The following is a 19,250-nucleotide window of genomic DNA, read 5'->3' as shown; positions in this document are numbered from 1 at the left end:
TGTATTCTGATTTGGTTTGTTTTAATTATTGTATTGAGGGGAAGTGTTGATTGTATGTGAATTGGAAACAATGTTGTAGCTGTCTTTTAGTGAAGTGTGACGGTAAAGTGACAATAGACAGTTATGACTTTTGGCGGCTCTCTCTTATTAGGTCTAGATTAGATTAGTTCAGTTGTTGTTAATTGCTTTTATTCACATGTTAATTGTACTATTATTTTTCACTGCACTTAACTAAATTAAACTTAGTCAATTCACTTTTTACTTAGTTTGGTTCCACACGCAAACTTTACAATAAAAGGTTGATTCTTCGATATAAATCGGAACTGGGAAGACACAAAAAGTTAATTTTGCTGTAGGATATTAATCAGTTGGAAAATAAATTGTACGTTTGATAGATATTAATGACTGATTGCTGGTCTGGTTCAATTCCAATGTCAACTTCTGCACAGTTACTCAGTTCGCCATGCGTAGGTTGATATTTAAAGAAATGACAATTTTTCAAATACATCACCATATAGTCGGGCATTAAATAAAAATTATGCGGCCAGATATTGCGGATAGGAAAAAGCTGCATGTGACATAACAGCAAATCGAAATAGAAAATAAAACTACCCAAAACCCCGCGCCCCAACCTTTAGTATATTAGAAAAATAAATAAGAATTTCAGCGTTCCCCTGTACGACTTTTTAAGCATCTCGCTTCACCGGGAGAATATCTGAAACAAAGAAAATAATATTACGACAAGAACATAAAAAACGTCAACGTGTTTTAATTGATTTCAGCTGAATACCTAAAAAAAAATCAAAAACTGTTCATTACATCCGGAGATTTCCGACAAAAACCGAAAAAGTCAAATTTCTATTTGTTTTTTACCACTTTATTAATGATTATTTTGGAATTTACTTCGGATGTAATAAAAAATTTTAATTTTTTTTTACCAAATTATTTAGTAATAAAATGCGCAACGTTGCCTCCATTTAATTAAAGCTCTATCAACAATAGTTTCTGAGATGGCAATGCTAATGCATCGAATTTGTAAGTTTTAGAATTAAATGTAGAATTTAAAATGTATTAAAAAATATGGCTCTATTTAAAAATACCAATATTTTATCTGCCACGAATTTATGCACCACCCTGCATAGTCAAAACAAGTCAAAACAATGCATAGTCAAAACAAAAAAAATTGCCCAGCTTAAATTAAAACTGACATTATCACATAGCTTATAAAAAACAAAGATCACAAAACGGTGCGCGCTAGATGTAACAAGTCTTCCTGATTAATCAATCAATGAGTAAATTCAAAAATTCAATAATATACAGGGTGTTACATTAGAAAACAAAGAAAATTTGGACTGTCACAGCTTTACAAGATACTTTTTGTAGCTACCCAAATAGTTTACTCTAATAAAAATAATCAAATCACCTTTATTGTTAATTCCTGTCTATCTGATATATTATTTATAGAAAGGGAATAGCTTGAATAATCAAATTATCTAAAAATTCAGAAGAATTTACTTGGTTTTAAAAACACTGCAACTACACAAAGGTGTTTGCTTTATAATCATAGTAATCATAAGATAAGATAGAAGATGTCTCATACAAGCGGTGTCTTGAGTTCATCATTTGTACTCACTGCAAACTACCTCATTATTACTATTACTTTAAACATGCTTTTAGATGACACTAAATATAATACATATTGATTTGACGTTCAATAATGCAATTTACCAAAGTAAATAATGATGATTATTGTTGAGATTTTTGTGTTAACGTAAAACAATAATGAAAACTGCAATGCTTTTCATTTTAATGTCAATTTCAGTAAAAATAGTTAACTGACATTAAAACTTGCTCTTTTATGCACTGTTCTAATGTAGTACTTCTTAGTGGGTAATTTGAGTCTAATTTGAGTTTAAGTCAATTTCTTTATAAAAGTTATGCTTTCTCACCCACATGATAAAGTAGTGAAGTATTCAGCATATACGAGATACAGATCTGTAAGATAGGCCTAATTTGCTACTTGAAGTATACTTAAAAAATACCAGACGAGAAAAATGTGTATTAATGATGCATCAGCAGGGTTAAATACCTAGGAAGTTTGAAATTGGCATTGTAATCTTACTTAGACCAGCAGGCTCTATGTCCTTCAAAAAATATACATTTACTTGATTTTAGTGTATAATTTTCAACTATTATTGAAGTATTGTATTAAAATTAAAAATATAACTATTTTAACTGCATGGGAATCTGTTTGACATAACAAAATAAAACCAAAAGCAAAGTGACAAATTCGAACTTTAGTTGACATAACAACAGATTAAACATGGCTTAATCAGCTAAATTTGTTTCCTCAAATTGAAATAATGCACAATATGCACTTAAAACTTTTTATATTATTTTTTACATTGAATAGTAGAAACTAGAAATCTATTTTCACAGAATGTACGCACTACTTCCCATCTGAGACATACCATATTTATAGAAAATGGTAAGCTCAAATAATCAAAATATCAAAAAATTGAATTTCATTAAGTATTGGATTGTTAAAAAAAACATTGCAGCTGCACAAATACAGGGTGTTACAAATTAGATGCATTAGCATTGCTATCTCAGAAAGTATAGTTGATCGAGCTTTAGTTAAATGGAGGCAAAGTTGCGCATTTTAATGCTAAATAATCTGGTAAAAAATAATTTTAAAAAATTTCATTACATCCGGAGATATCCAACAAAAACAATTAATCAAATTTCTATTTTATTTTTTTACCACTTTATTATTGATTATTTTGGAAATTCATTTTCTTCAATCAATTGCACCTTCTGGAGGCATCAATTTATGCTATTTAAGAAAATAATGTTTGTATTTAGATACAACGTTTCGTCTTATAGATACCATCATCAACTTAATATTTTAAAATACGGACTGGGACTTTTGATTTCGTTTTTTTAGTAGCTACCAACCTACCAAAAATAATGATGTGCCACACTTGTCAAAAAATTATACCTAGTGTACTTAGGTAGGTATTTGTTTTTTTTTTTCAAATATGCATTTGAAATTCATGTTATCATAATTAGTAAATAATTTAGTTTGATATGATTAAGTTGTTTCATCAAAACTCAACCTCGAATTCAAACATGTGAGTATCCGAAAAATAAATAACTAACCAAAAACATATTTTTTTGTAAATGAAAAGTACCATAAGAAACTCTCTCTCTTTTTCGAAGGAGCAATGAACCTAATTATTAAATTATATAAAACTAAATTATCTACTCGTTATGACAACATATCAATTTCAATTGCTTAATTTTTTTAAAAATCTTAAAATACCAAATACATAATACGAGTAGGTACACTAGGTATATTTTTTTGAAGTGTGACACATTATTAGTTTCAGAAGGTCTGTGGCTACTGAAAAATGAAATAAAAAGTTGAGGTCCGTATTTGAAAATTTGAAGTTGATGTTGGTATTTAAAAAAAGAAATGTCGGAGCTAAAACCTAAAACTATTTTCTTGAAGAGCATAAAAAAGCGCCCCCGGAAGGTGCCATTGATTAAAGTGGTAAAAAAATAAACCAGAAATTTGAGTTTTCCGGTTTTTAAATAAAACTAATAAAACTTTTTTGAATTTTTTTTACCAAATTATTTATCAATAAAATGCGCAACTTTGCCTCCATTTAACTAAATCTCTATCAACTATACTTTCTGATAGCAATGCCAATGCATTGAGTTTGTACACCCTGTATGTTTGCTTTACAATTATTGTACTAGATAAGCAAATATTGTATCATGTAAGTAACTTCGTAGCCATCATTTGATCTGAAGAATTGACACTTATATGAATTAGATTATTACTGTTCCTTCAAACATGCATTTAGATAACACTACATACAGTGCTTTTGTAACATGCATAACTAAGTTCAATAAAATTAAAAAGACTACCTTTTCACAAAAATTCTCGGACCCCTATGTTTCTAATTTTATTAACCGCTGCTTGTGTAGTATGAATTGAAATTATACAGGGCCCAAAAACTGGGTATTTAAAATATTTTTAATCTTTCAAATGGCAACACTTCTTTATTATTCTATAATTTGGATTCTAGAAACAACCAATCCTAAGTATTGTTCTATGCAACTTGTACCACAATTGTCCTGTAAATATTGATAATTTGAAACCAATAATTTTCCAAAAGTCAGATTAACATCTTCAAAAATTATGTATGACATTTAAAAAAAAATGTAAAAAGATAATAAACCGTCTTGGTTATTGTAACAGTCCATAGAGTTCATTTTGAATAGCTGATTTTAATTTTTTTCAATTTTTTTACGTAAAAGTTTTGGGACTTATAATTTTGAAAAGTGTATTTGACATTTGTTTAAAAACAATTGAATATCAGTATGGACTATGTTGCATGAAATATGTTAAGAATTGTTTGTAGAATCCAAAACATCCTATAAAAACAAGGTTCCAAGTGTTTTTCGAAAAAGTACAGCCCTTTTTATTGAGTGGGTGTACCAGTTGAGAAATTTAGTTCAAGTATTAGTATTCACTGTAAAAATTGAAGGTGATTATAAATGATAAGTATATGTAGGTTATTACATAACATATAGACTGACAAGTGCCAGTACATAAATAGTAAATATTAAATAAAAAGTTGTAGCTTGTAGCTGCAATCCTTTTTCTTTAAGCTGGAACCCAAAACAAAAACAAAAAAGTTAATAAAATAATGTACAGGGTGATTGATTGAATTTTGACCACCCCCTTAACTTTCTTAATTTTGATTTTAGCAAAAAACGTTAAATACAAAACAAGAAGATATTTAGGTCTACTTTATTTTTAGATAAACAGTTATTATACAGGGTGTCCCAAATTTGAGTAATAAACCAAACTTATGTTTTTTTAAATACGATGACCAACTTTTTATCCAATATTTGAATTCTACATCAAATTCTAGGCCTAATTGATGTAAAATGTCTGTATCGATATTCAACTGTTTCCGCAGCAGCGTCGTTGATTGGTTGAATTTTGACCACCCCCTTAACTTCTTTAATTTTGATTTTAGCAAAAAACGTTAAATACAAAACTAGAAGATATTTAGGTCTACTTTATTCTTAGATAAACAGTTATTATACAGGGTGTCCCAAATTTTAGTAACGAACCAAACTTATGTTTTTTTAAACACCAACTTTTTATCCGATATTTGCATTCTACGTCAAATTTTAGGAATTGATGTAAAATGTCTGTATCGATACTCAACTGCTTCCGCAGCATCTGTTACTTTAACAATGTTTCCTCGACTATGTGATTAAAGTTTAATTTAGTTACTCAAATTTGGGTGTCTTTGTTTCCTCTAGGATAGTTTTAACAACCCCACACCTGACACCAAATGTAATGGCCCGAAAATGCCTTCTTCCAATTTTGGGTCTTACAAGCTTATGTTTGGGGTTCGAGGGGCAAGCGCTATACCCTAAATGACACAACCACCAATCTTGAGTCAAACATTTATTCAGATTCCAAGTACATTACTCAGCTAGGTACGGTTCGGTACCAAAGACTTAGGTCTAGTTAGCAATTCTGGCTTAAACGTACCTTCTGGACATTTTGAGTTGAGTTGAAGTGACAGGCTTTAGGTCAAGCGGCTACGTGGTTTCTTTACGAGAATTTTGAAGGGTTAACCAAACACCTTAGTTTCACAGATCTTGCACACTGAAGAATTTTGGTAGAACTTATTTTGCACTACTGAACGTGACTAGAACTTGACCCCATTAGGTCTTTTCTTTGACTTTAACCGACTTTTCACACTTGTCTTCGACTTGACGACGTTTCAGTTTTGACTGCCCGTTTCTGACTGACTGTTTGCCAAAATGGTGTGAATATTTATACTACGAAATTTACATCATTCTGTGAGCAGGAATGCGACAGGTCAAAAGGTGGAATTTCAAAAACATGTCGCCGGATGCAATAAAATAATATTAATTTTTTTCCTGCAGCTCCAGGCAATAAATCATTTTTGCTTGGGGTCAAAAAGGTGAGAATTTGTGGCGACAGTATGACTTGGAAAAATTCCTTTCTTTGTAAACACCTACTAATAGAAATATATCCCCGCTTCTGGATTAACGACGCTGGCCAATTAAATCTCTTAGAGGTTTGGCTTAGGATTTGAAGTCAGATTTTTCTTTCAAACTAGTCTTTCATTTAAGTGTTGTGTCTAGTAGTGTTCAGATGTGCCTCAAACTAATTCCGTAAGTTTTAATTTAATTTTGATTACAATTTTGACTTTGAAAAATAAACAAAAAAAAAAATTGCTATTATTTTCCCGGGGCATCACATCCCACCCATCCCTGTAGGACAATGCAAATATAAAATATATTTGCTTTGTATCAGTGCAACGCTGTACTACTCTGAATCATATGTTCAGCGTAAATCCGAGTCATTCACATCGCACTTGACCTAAGGCAATGTATGAAAACCTTGTCGAATAAGCAAATCTGTCCAGAAGGTCTAACAACAATCGCTTACGCGTGCCAGTCCCAATAAAATATTTTTAAGTCTACTATACACGTATAAATCCTATCCTACGATTATTCAATAAAATCTAGTAACAATAAAATAATGTTCCATGATTACTCTCATAAACAATTGAAAAGGTAAATAAATATGCGGCACTCAAAACGAAAAATAAAAAAATAAAGAAATAACAAACAAAAAAAAATAAAATAAAAAAAAAATTAAGAATAAACTAACGTACCGACTTTAATTACCAACCGGTCACTCTCGGGAAGTTCCTGGCTGGTTTGGATCAGGGGCCCGTCGTATGCGTACCCCCGTTTGGCTTCCAGGCAAAAGGTCTGCCTCCAAAACTGGGTAGGGTCGGCTAGCGATTGGCCTAGGAACTCGCGTTTGCCTTGATCGGCCAACTGGATCCTGGCGGGTTGGCGGTACCATGGGTTGCATCGGCGGCGGCATTAGTGATCCGGCGGCGACTTCCTGAGAGTGAGTTTGGGGTCTTAAGTGCGGTTGTGGGGGTTCAGCTGGGCTACATCGCCGGAAGGCGCAAACGGGACAGGCGCAACCTTCAATCATGACATTGCCCCATGCGTTCCAGAATTGCGTCGGTGTGAACAGATTCGGTGGTGGAGGGACGCAGAAGGCACAGTCACATGGTCGGGCGGGGTCTATTCTCAACAATTGGAACTCCAAGTGGATCACTTCCGTCCATAAATTTAATAGAGCCCGGGTTATTTCCAAGGGTTGAGTCACTCGGGGTCGGTAAAGAGTCGCCAGTTCCCATAGGTGGTAAAGAGCCATCCGGTACAACATAAATTTACTACCCCTGTCCCGTACTAATCGGACATAGTAGAGAAAAACTACTATGTACTCCATCACTGATTGTCAACTTTTTTTTTTTTTAAGTAATAATTAGAGTATCTTTGAATTCAGTAACACAACCGGCAGGATTAAACACTGGCTATCCCCCATTTAATTGTTGCTTCTTATATGGACTTAAAGTTTACGTCATTTTAAGCATCATCCGTGGTATAGACTAGGAATCTGCGGACTTTTCAAATTCCTGTTCATGGCCAGGGTCGGTTGAGGAATGTGAGTTCCTCGACAAAATTTGTTTAAGTATGTTGAGTTCAAAAAGGTTAATTTCACTGTACAGATTAAAGGCGGGTTTATGGCTTCTTTATTTCCTGTTTTGTTCACTTTGGTTACGAACAAAAAAATCGCAACGTGCATCGTCAATGTTTTCCAATTGCCGGACTTCGGAAAGTTCTTCTCGCACTTGGAAATACGTAGTTTCAGCCTGTGTGGAATTATTTAATATTTTAACCGATTCTTGGTTTTCATACTCCTTGCTTTCACTGGGAGCGCTTGCGTTTAATTCTCGGTCTGTCTGTGGAGGCTTAGAGTTTGTTGACACATCCTTGATGGGTTTTTCTTTCCGTTGCAATACAAATAGAGTTAGAGTATCCCAAAACGAAGCAAGCATGTGGAAACTGCATCCAAGGGCTTTATGAATGGCCAACGCATTTAAGGTCGTCTCAAAGACAAACTTCACAATCCGAAAGGTTACATAGAGTCCAAGTATTCCACTCGATATATCTCCTAAAATTGTAAACCACCCATACAGTCTCTGTAAGGTGGATGATGCGATTTTTTCCATTTCCTTGGCATCAAACAACGATAAGGTCGTAAAACCTTGTGAATCTATCGGTTGTCCGGCCATTTTTCGTAACAATATATTATTCAGGGCTGGTCTCTCCATGTTGAACATCATGGCGTCTTGAGCTCGATGAATTTCTGTGTCAGTATAGATGCCGCCCGAGCCTAAATTTTTAATGCTTTCGAATTGATATGGTTCTTCGTCAGCTTTCAATTCTTGCGGCTGAAGCCCGATTACTGGATAGGGATCAAATCCAACCCATTTGTTATGTATGTAGTACATAGGTGGAATTATGGAGGTGCACTCTATTTCTTCAGCATGTTCTTGTAAGATTCGTGTTACTGGAGACATGAACATAGTCTTATTGGAGACGGTTACGGGTAATTGCGCATAACATCCCTTGGTTCTTCGTACTTCAACCAAAACTGGGCGACATTTCATAACATATAAAACTTCTCCAGCTACTTTGGCAACATATCCCAATTGGTTTTGGAATAAGGTCGCCACAACATTAGGAGTTAAAGGAGCCATTGCCAATCTATTTTTTAATATATCCCTTTTTAACAGGCACCGTCGGTATATAGTCTGGGTGAACATTGAATCTATGGTTCGCTTGAAAGATTGCTCGACATATAGGAACTTCGTATTGACATAAGTAATCAAATCTGCTTCGTTGGATTGCTCCGAATTTTCCCAAGGTGTGGTCGCGAACGGATTAATTTTGGGAGCAACCATTAGTCGTGGATGTTCACTCTCCCAAATTGCATAACCGCACAAGGTAGTCTTCCGGACAAGTTTGAGAGCGAATATCTTCATGTGATCTTCGACTACAATAAATTGGTTGGCTTTGTCACTTCTTTCGGTAATGAAGGTAGCCTGACCTTCATACAAGACATTGAACCGATTACACTCCGGTTCTGCAATCTGTTCCCAAGTTGTTTCGCCTGTATCGTAGTCCATACAGTAACCTACTTTGAATGGACATGTCAACCCATCCCTCAACTTAATTTCATTATTTTCTAGATCGACACGAGTTCTATAATCCTTTAGAGTTATTTTAACTCCCGCAGTAACAACCACATTTTTGTAGGTTTTCCCGTTTTCACTATAAGGACTTCCTTCACATCTCCCCGCGTCGTCAACTGCCCCTGCGAGCGTAAGAGATGTTGATGTTGTTGAATTTGGCGCTAATTTTGAGATGATGTTTCCTCCTAGACCCCGGAACTCTCGATATTGGTGAATACGACGGCACTCCTCAGATCCAATTTGATAAATGTAGTTAGATACTCCTTCACTGACTATAGACATATGTGAGAAGGCGCCACAATATGTTATGATTCTGGACACTTCAATAAGGCAACTGTAGACATGAACTAATTCATACCTGCGCTTCTCCAATATTTGAATACTGCCACTGGAAGAATTATATCCGGTCTCTGGGTCGGGACAGGGCTGAACCTCTCTTAAGGATATGGCTGTGATGTTGGTGGAGGTATTGTGACAGTCGTAAGCAATAAGGGCCATCTTCCCAACTTGTAATAGACCAAAGACGAACAGGATAATTAACCTGAAACCGCATTAATGTAGAACTACCGTTTTCTTGTTCCTAAAGTTTTTTTTTTTTTTTTTAATGTCAGTGTTCATATATTAACCGCGAAGGTGGCTGTATGTCTCTAGTTCTTGTTCGGCCTACATTGACTGGGGTGGCTTCCCAATCTTCCTGACTAGTATCTAAGCCGGTTTCATACGTGGAAACGTCACTTCCATCGTCACTTATTTCAATAATGGTATCAGTATCAGTGTCCTCATCAGTATCACCTTCATCTTGTTGCACCCTTCTGGATCTTCTTTCATCTCCATATAGTAAAAACTCATCCACTTCATCCTGGACCTTCTCGTTGTCTACAATTGGATCCTTGGTTGAGTCTGGTTCATTTTTGTTCTCTTCTTCACAATCCCATGTATTCTTATAGGGCTTTAGGCGTTCTGCATGTATCATGTGCTCAGTTCGTCCAGAAAGTTCTTTTATTTTAAATGTAACAGGACCCTTCTTTTCTATTATGCGGAAAGGCCCTTTCCATTTTGGTTGAAATTTAGCAGCTAAGTTCCCTTTAGGCGGAACTACAATTTTCATGAACACTAAATCGCCTAATTGAAACTCTTGCTTTAGTTTCCTGGCGTTATGCTTAGCATATCTGCTTTCAATGCTTTTTGCTAAGTTTTCTTTTGCAAGTTCATGGGAAATTTGCATTTTCTTTAACATTTCACTGGCATAATTTTCGTCTAAGTCGTATCGTAGTACGTGGTCATTAATCGTTAAATGAATTGGTAGTTCCATATCTCGTCCAAACATAAGAAAGTATGGACTTTCTTTGGTAGCTTCATGAGGTTGATTCCTATAAGCCATCAACGCATAAGGCAGAATCTCATCCCAGCTTTCCATGAAATTACTAACGAAATGACTGATAGTAGTCTTCAACGTTCTATGAAATCGTTCCAAGATTCCATTGGTTGCTGGATGATAAGGGGTTGTGCGTAGTTTGTGAATTCCAAGTTCTTTGCAAATGTTAGTAAAGAGGTGGCCTATAAATTGCTTTCCACAGTCCGTCAATAGTTCCCTGGGAGCTCCATGTCTAGTTATGATATTTTCAACAAAGGCTCTCGCGACAGTTTCAGCTTTTATATCAGGTAGTGGTACGCACTCTGGGTATCTAGTCAAAAAGTCAACGCAAGTGAGAATGTATCTATTTCCTTGGCGTGTTCGATTTAGAGGTCCCACTAGGTCCAAAGATATTCTTCCCCAAACGTGCGTTGGAATGGGTGTTTTTTGGAGTTCAGGAGGTCCTTGAGGGTTGGTTTTATGAATTTGACAGGACGGACAGGATTCGACAAATCTTTGAATATCTTTTCGCATGTTTTTCCAGTAAAAATCCCGTTCTAATATTTCCTTCGTCTTCTTTTGTCCTGGGTGAGCTGCATACAGCGACATATGGTATATTTTCAATAAATCGTTGATTATGCATTTTGGCGCAACGATTGGATCCTTCCGTTGGTTTGAATTACGTCGTTTTCGCAGAAGTCCATCTATTATTATATAGTCTGTATCCTCGTCCAACGTACTATTATTTATTAAGCAGTTGAGTTCATGATCCTCGGTCTGCAAGCGAATAAGATCCTCTTTATTCCAATGTACATCATAAATCGGTGTGAGTTCATTTTCATGTAATACCGCTGAAATCTGCGTCGGATCATCTGTTCTTAGTCTTGTAAGGCTATCTACATTTGCATTCATTTTTCCTGGTCTATATTGAACGGTAAAACTGTATTCCATTAGGAACATACTCCATTTGGCCAGTCTGGAACTTGGATCCTTAATATTTAATAAATATTTCAGTGGCCGATGGTCCGTCATAATGGTAAAATGAGTTCCTGTTAAGTAGATTCGGTATTTCTTAACAGCGTACACTATAGCCAGGCATTCTTTTTCAATGGTCGAATACCGCTGTTCAGCAGTATTTAGCGTACGGCTCGCGTAACATATAGGATGTTCGATTCCATCATATTTTTGCGTCAAAATGGCGGCGACTGCAGTTGCACTTGCGTCTGTGTTCAAAATAAATTCACGATTCATATCTGGGTACTTTAGAATAGGCGGCTTAATCAAAGCTTGTTTCAGGGTATCAAATGCGATTTGGTGGTTCTGTGTCCAAAGCCATTTTTCATTTTTTTTGGTCAACTGAGTCAGTGGGTGACTAACCTTGGCAAAATTTGGAACAAACTTGCGATAAAATCCACAAAGTCCAAGAAAAGCACGTACCTCTTTAACTGTCCTTGGCACAGGATAGTTTTCAATAATTCGAGTTTTCTCAGGCTGAGTAGTGTACCCTCCGGCTTTTATAATGTGTCCCAAGTATTCGGCTTCCCGTTGTAAAAATTTACATTTAGTTGGTTTAAATTTTAAATTGCTCTCCCGCATTTTTTCGAATATATGACGTAGGCGCTCTAAATGTACGTCAATATTGGCTGGACTAAATACAATGATGTCATCCAAATATACGAGGCACTCGTTGTAAGTAAGATTCGCAAATATATGGTTCATCAAGCGACTCCACGTAGCAGGTGCGTTCTTCAATCCCATGGCCATTCTAGTAAACTCATAGTGATTCTCTGGAGTCGAAAATGCACTTTTTTCTCTATCTTCAGGGTGTAAGGGTACTTGAAAATATCCAGATGCTAAATCCATGGTACTAAACAATTCCGCATTAGCCAATTTGTCAATAGTTTCTTGAATGTTAGGCAGGGGAAAGAAATCTGTTTTTGTTATTGCATTGAGTTCACGATAGTCTATACAAAGCCTATATTGCACCTCTTCACCTGGATGTCTTCGCTTTTCAATCAATATGGCAGGGAAACTCCACGGAGACTGACTTTCTACAATAATTCCGTCATCCAATAATTTTTGAATTTCCTTTCTCAATATTGGTTGTCGATGATACGGTACTCGGTATGGCCTCTTTATTATCGATGGTACGTTTTCAGTGATGATACGGTGTGTCACTTTTGTCGTACAAGTCAACTTTTGGTCAGGAGAATGGAAAATATCTATAAATTCCACAACCAATCTTTTTAGCTTGGCATCGTCGTCACTTTTGACGTCTTCCAGGTTTAATTGCTTTAATATTACTTGGGTACTTTCTAAATTTACTTTTCTAATAGCTTGCTCTTGTACATCAGGCTTATTCTCAATATCCACTTCAAAGGCGTCTGCTATCCTTTGTCTTCGCTGTACCAGCATATCTTTATCTGATACATTCATGAGCCTCACAGGCACCTTGTCCCCTTTTTTACAGAGACTTCTCGCAACTAGTAATCCCTGCTGAGAATCTTCACATGGCTCTATGACAACATGCTGAGTCGTAACTCTTGAAGAATCAGCTATACTAGCTAAACAAATCACCTCACTCCTTGGGGGTATAATTAAATCTTCCTCTAATAAAATTTTCCACGATTTTCCCTCATTTTCCACATAATGAGTCTCATCAAAAAATTCTCCCCGGACTTCGGAGCCTTCCTTTTCGGCAGCTCGTGAATCCATTTTAAAATCACCGAAACATACAAGTTTGCCCTCAGAACATCCATGTTTTTCTGAGTTTGATTTTTCCATTGCTTCCAAACGACTACCAATCGTTTGAAGGCCCACATCCCTCGTTGTTGGTAGCAACGATGAATGATCGTTGGAGATAGCAGTGTGTGAATGCGTCTGATTCTGTACTTGTGGTCCATTTAAAGTCCCATATAAACTCCCCAAATTCTCTTCATATAGAGGTAGTTTTTCTCCTAGGAGTACCATTTCTCCTCTTCCCCAATCAATAGTTGCACCATGTTTATGCAAAAAATCGAGACCCAATATTAAATCTGTTTGAAAACTCTCAGTTTCAAGTACCTTGAACTCATGTTCCACAATTCTTCTTGGCCCAATGCCTACACGCAAATACGTGCTTCCTAAAATGGGAATACTATTTCCCTGAATATCCACTAAGTTAATTTCACTATTTTGTAACGGTATAAACCCCTGAGCAACTGAGGGTTTAACTAGGGATAAAACAGCTCCAGAATCTATCAGTGCCCAATATAACTTTTCAGCTATTGTTACCTTAGCAACATTGCAGGGCCCGGAGATTCTCTTCCATTCGCAAATGTTTATCCCTACACTAACACTTTCACTTATTCCCACGTTGCCTCCATGGCAGCCGGGCTTCGGGGCTGGGAAGCGGCTGCGTCGGAGTTTAAATTTAAAGACCCAATTTCGGCGGTGCATTCCCTAGCAAAATGTCCTGGTTGGTTACATCTAAAGCAGGTTCGTTGTTGCTGATTGCTAGTGGTTGTATTTCTGGCCCTTACAGAAGTATTTCTATTTTGGTTATTGTAAACTTGAGTTGCTCGTCTAGTATCAGGACAGTCTCGTTGGTAGTGCCCTGGTTTGTTACACTTAAAGCATAAGTTATTTCTCGTTCGAACCTGACGGAGATTTCGGGAATTTGCATTTCGGCAGTAGTTGTCCGTGTGTCCTGGCTTCTTGCAAATATTACAATAATACTTTCTAGGCTGTACGTTTTGTTGGTTCAATTTAACGGCTCGACACTCTCGGCTGGTGGATGAATGAATTAGGTTCTCTATACTTTCCTCTTGCTCGGCACACTCTAACGCTGCTGTCAAGTTGCTTGGGTTTTTACTAAGTACCCGTTGTTTTAAGGGATGCACTAAGCCCAATACAAATTGTGTGGAGATGTCCTTTTCCAATTTGCGTCGGTCAGCGGCGTCATCCGTAGCATCTCCAGTCAACTCCAGGGTTTTATTAGCAAGCAGCTTCAGACGGGTGAGATATTGACGACAGGTTTCTCCTATGCGTTGGCGGCACTCAATGAAGTTTTTAATGGCGGATCCTTTTACACAAGGGCGGCTGAACTGCGTTCGTAATTCCTGCTTAAGCTTAGCCCAATCTGCGGTAGTTTGCAGTTCTGGTTCCGAATCAATAAATTGTTTGGCTTTACCACGTAACTTTAGCCTGACAATGCAAGTTTTCTGTCGGTCACTCCAATTAGCTAAAATCGCTGTTTCTTCAATAATTGACATAAAGTCTCCAATTGAGCCTTGTCCGTCGTATGTTGGTACTATATCTAAGCACATAACTGCTCCATTATTAACCACGGGGTTAGTCGGCTGCTGGTCATCTCGGTTGGCGTGTTGTTCTGCTCCTCTACCTCTTCTCTCCATGTTTAGGGATAGCTTTTGAATTTTTTTTTTTTTTTCTTTTTAATCCAAGTATAACTTGCCCCTTCTACCCTTTGTTTCCTCTAGGATAGTTTTAACAACCCCACACCTGACACCAAATGTAATGGCCCGAAAATGCCTTCTTCCAATTTTGGGTCTTACAAGCTTATGTTTGGGGTTCGAGGGGCAAGCGCTATACCCTAAATGACACAACCACCAATCTTGAGTCAAACATTTATTCAGATTCCAAGTACATTACTCAGCTAGGTACGGTTCGGTACCAAAGACTTAGGTCTAGTTAGCAATTCTGGCTTAAACGTACCTTCTGGACATTTTGAGTTGAGTTGAAGTGACAGGCTTTAGGTCAAGCGGCTACGTGGTTTCTTTACGAGAATTTTGAAGGGTTAACCAAACACCTTAGTTTCACAGATCTTGCACACTGAAGAATTTTGGTAGAACTTATTTTGCACTACTGAACGTGACTAGAACTTGACCCCATTAGGTCTTTTCTTTGACTTTAACCGACTTTTCACACTTGTCTTCGACTTGACGACGTTTCAGTTTTGACTGCCCGTTTCTGACTGACTGTTTGCCAAAATGGTGTGAATATTTATACTACGAAATTTACATCATTCTGTGAGCAGGAATGCGACAGGTCAAAAGGTGGAATTTCAAAAACATGTCGCCGGATGCAATAAAATAATATTAATTTTTTTCCTGCAGCTCCAGGCAATAAATCATTTTTGCTTGGGGTCAAAAAGGTGAGAATTTGTGGCGACAGTATGACTTGGAAAAATTCCTTTCTTTGTAAACACCTACTAATAGAAATATATCCCCGCTTCTGGATTAACGACGCTGGCCAATTAAATCTCTTAGAGGTTTGGCTTAGGATTTGAAGTCAGATTTTTCTTTCAAACTAGTCTTTCATTTAAGTGTTGTGTCTAGTAGTGTTCAGATGTGCCTCAAACTAATTCCGTAAGTTTTAATTTAATTTTGATTACAATTTTGACTTTGAAAAATAAACAAAAAAAAAAATTGCTATTATTTTCCCGGGGCATCACACAGCCTGTATAATAACTGTTTATATAAGAGTAAAAGTAGACCCAAATATCTATAACTGTTGCTACAACTAGTTTTTTTACTAAAATCAAAAATACGGAAGTTAAGGGGGTGGTTAAATTTCAATCAATCAAGGACTCTGCTGCGAAAACATTTGAATATCAATACAGACATTTTACATCAATTAGGCCTAGAATTTGATGTAGAATTCAAATATCGTATAAAAAGTTGGTCATCGTATTTAAAAAAACATAAGTTTGGTTTATTACTCAAATTTGGGACACCCTGTATAATAACTGTTTATCTAAAAATAAAGTAGACCTAAATATCTACTAGTTTTGTATTTAACGTTTTTTGCTAAAATCAAAATTAAGAAAGTTAAGGGGGTGGTCAAAATTCAATCAATCACCCTGTACCTAAAAACTATCACTTTTGTGATAATATTTATCTGTCAATGCCAGGTTAACCAAACTGCAGTTCCAAAAAGGGCAAAAAGATTTAATTTTAGTATTAGCCATAAAAAAATTTTAGTTTTTAAGTGAATTCAGTTATTACTAACACTAAAAATTAATTATTTTTTTTACAAACTCTTTGGGTCATAAGCATTGATTCTATTCTTAGTCCTAATATTAATACTATTACTAAAATTAAATTTTGTTTTATAAATTAGGCTTAAGTCCCTTCCATTTCATCAAATTTATGCAGTACTTACTTTACAAAGACATTGTATAATACATATTAACTTAATGTTGAGCAATGTCGTTTACTAAAGTGTACAATGATAATTATTAAACATAAAACAATTATGAAAACTGCATTGGTTTTCATTTGAATGTTAATTTAAGTAGAATCAATGTACTGACCTTAAACCTTGCTTTTTTATTCACTGTTCTAATGTAAGTACTTAGTTGATCCCATTGCACACCATTTCACTCTTCAACTTGATTGATATGTTGCAATCTTCTTAGTGGGTAATTTGTTCTTCGCTTAGGTCAATTTCTTCATAAAAGTTATATTTTCTCATCCACATGGAAAAGTAGTGAAGTATTCAGCATATACAGGATACAGATCTGTGAAATAGGCCCAATTTGTTAGTTGAACCACCCTTAAAAAATTGTCAGACTAGACAAATTTTTAGTAAGGTATACAAGGGATGCATCAGCAAAGATTATTCAGGTTAGGTATGAAATTGCCTAATTGTCATTGTAATCTTACCTGGGCTAGCAGGCGTTGTGTGCATTATGACCATTGAAAAATATACATTTACTTGAATTCAGTGTATAATCTTCACCAATTATTAGACTATTGTAATAAAAATACAATTATTTTAGCTGCATGTTAATTTTTCTGACACAACACACAACTATGGAGTATCCAGCCACGATGACAGAAAACACACAGACGGTGAAGTGTGTGACTTTTGGCAGTTGGCGGACAGTAACACGTTTTTCAATGATGAGCAGTTATGAACATTCTGCATTTTTCTGAGTGCAAATCAATATGTGTAGCCTGTACAAATCATAATTTTTATTTTCCAAGTGGAATTAGTTGTGTTATCAATAAACTGTTGTGAAGGAATTAATATCCCTGTGTATCCTTAATCAGAAACAACTCAGCTGGCGATCAAGTTCGTTGAACCCTAGGTACACAACACGTGACAATTAGCACAGAAATCGAACCCTAGTTCAGCAAGACGCCACAATTGGTGCCGAAACCTAAGCTCTCCCAAGTCCTAAATATCATAAGAGACCAGAGACACACAAAATGATGATTAACGAGGATAATTCCGACAACACAAGCATCGTTGAGCCGCCAAATCGTATAATGCAACAACCACTGGACGTCAACAGAGTTTCCCTAAAACTCACCGCCTTTTGGACCTCCAAGCCAGCAGCATGGTTTGGTAGGGCTGAAGCGCAATTCCGTGCAGCCAACATCACCCGATCTATTACAAAATTTGACGCGGTTGTCAGCGTATTAGCAGAGGACCAATGCGACATTGTTTTAGACTTACTTACCAACACCCCTCAGGAAAACGACGATCCTTATCAACAGTTAAAGGAGAGGTTACTCAAAGAAAACAGCCTAAGCGATACCAAACGTTTTAAGACACTGCTGAATGAAATGTCATTGGGTGACAGGAAACCCTCCACCTTACTTCGGGAAATGAGACTCCTAGCACCTGAAATGGATGAAACCTTCCTAAAAAATGTATGGATGGAGAGACTGCCTAGCCACATGAGGGGCATACTAAGTGCCACCAAAGGCAACTTAATGGAACTTGGGGTAACTGCCGACGCTATTGCTGAACACACCAGTTCGTCCTACCTTAATGAGGCCACTTTACGTCCGCCAGTCAAAGAACAAGGCCCCCAGGTAATTACAATGGAGGATTTCGATAAGCTGGTAAAAAGAATTGAGAAACTGGAGTCCACATCTAGGCGTAGACAGCATTCTCAAACTAGAGAGGAAAAGAAGTATCCCATGTGCAGATTCCATTACAAGTATGGTGAAAAAGCCCGTAAGTGCGAAGAACCTTGTAACTTTACCCCTGGGGTGAGTACCAATCAAAAAAACTAAATACGTTGTCAGATGTCACCTCGGATGCCAGAAACAAATCGGCATCTGACAACCAAACTATTAATAGGCTGTATATACATGATAAACGCAACAACTTGTCATTTCTTATTGATACAGGCGCAGACGTTTCTGTTATTCCAAAAACTTTTGTGTTTAACTACCAAAACTTAAAGCCTACTAATTTCACACTGTACACAGCAACCGGCACACCCATCCACACCTATGGAAAAAAGCCATTGTTTTTAAATTTAGGATTAAGGCGAGAATTTAAGTGGGATTTTTACATTTGCGACGTGACAAAGCCACTCCTGGGTGCAGATTTCCTCAGACATTATCAGTTGTTAGTTGATGTGGCCAACAATGAGCTAATTGACAACACAACTCACATCAGGTCCAGGATTAATCAGATCACAATAAATAAAGATGACCACTCTATTTCTTTATCATGTTTTGTAACTTCACAGGTCAGCACTACTTGGCAAGCAATTCTGCAGCGTTATCAAGAGAAAACCAACACCCCAGAAGCTAACATGCCAACTGTGACCGCAGAACATTTAATCGAGACGTTTCCTGCCATTGTACCAATCACAAGTCGCCCTAGACGATTACCTCCTGAAAAATACTTGTCAGCCAAAAAGGAATTTGAACAGATGGTCGCTGAAGGCATCTGTCAACCGT

The 19,250-nt window shown here is 36.5% G+C and overlaps 1 long non-coding RNA gene across 1 annotated transcript; it reads right to left on the bottom strand.

Annotated features, from left to right (window-relative positions):
• Positions 1-618: 618 nt before the first annotated feature.
• LOC145739711 (uncharacterized) lies at positions 619-17,344 on the bottom strand. The gene is made up of 3 exons (XR_014181186.1): positions 17,208-17,344; positions 16,856-17,062; positions 619-715 (listed from the first exon to the last, which is right to left on the bottom strand). It is a non-coding gene; the product is annotated as an uncharacterized LOC145739711 (long non-coding RNA).
• Positions 17,345-19,250: the final 1,906 nt, after the last annotated feature.

This window comes from Ips typographus, unplaced genomic scaffold (genome assembly GCF_016097725.1).
Source record: "Ips typographus isolate SLU unplaced genomic scaffold, UJ_Ityp_2.0 IpsContig34, whole genome shotgun sequence".
Taxonomy (NCBI): domain Eukaryota; kingdom Metazoa; phylum Arthropoda; class Insecta; order Coleoptera; family Curculionidae; genus Ips; species Ips typographus.
This window is presented reverse-complemented; position numbering and strand designations above follow the sequence as displayed.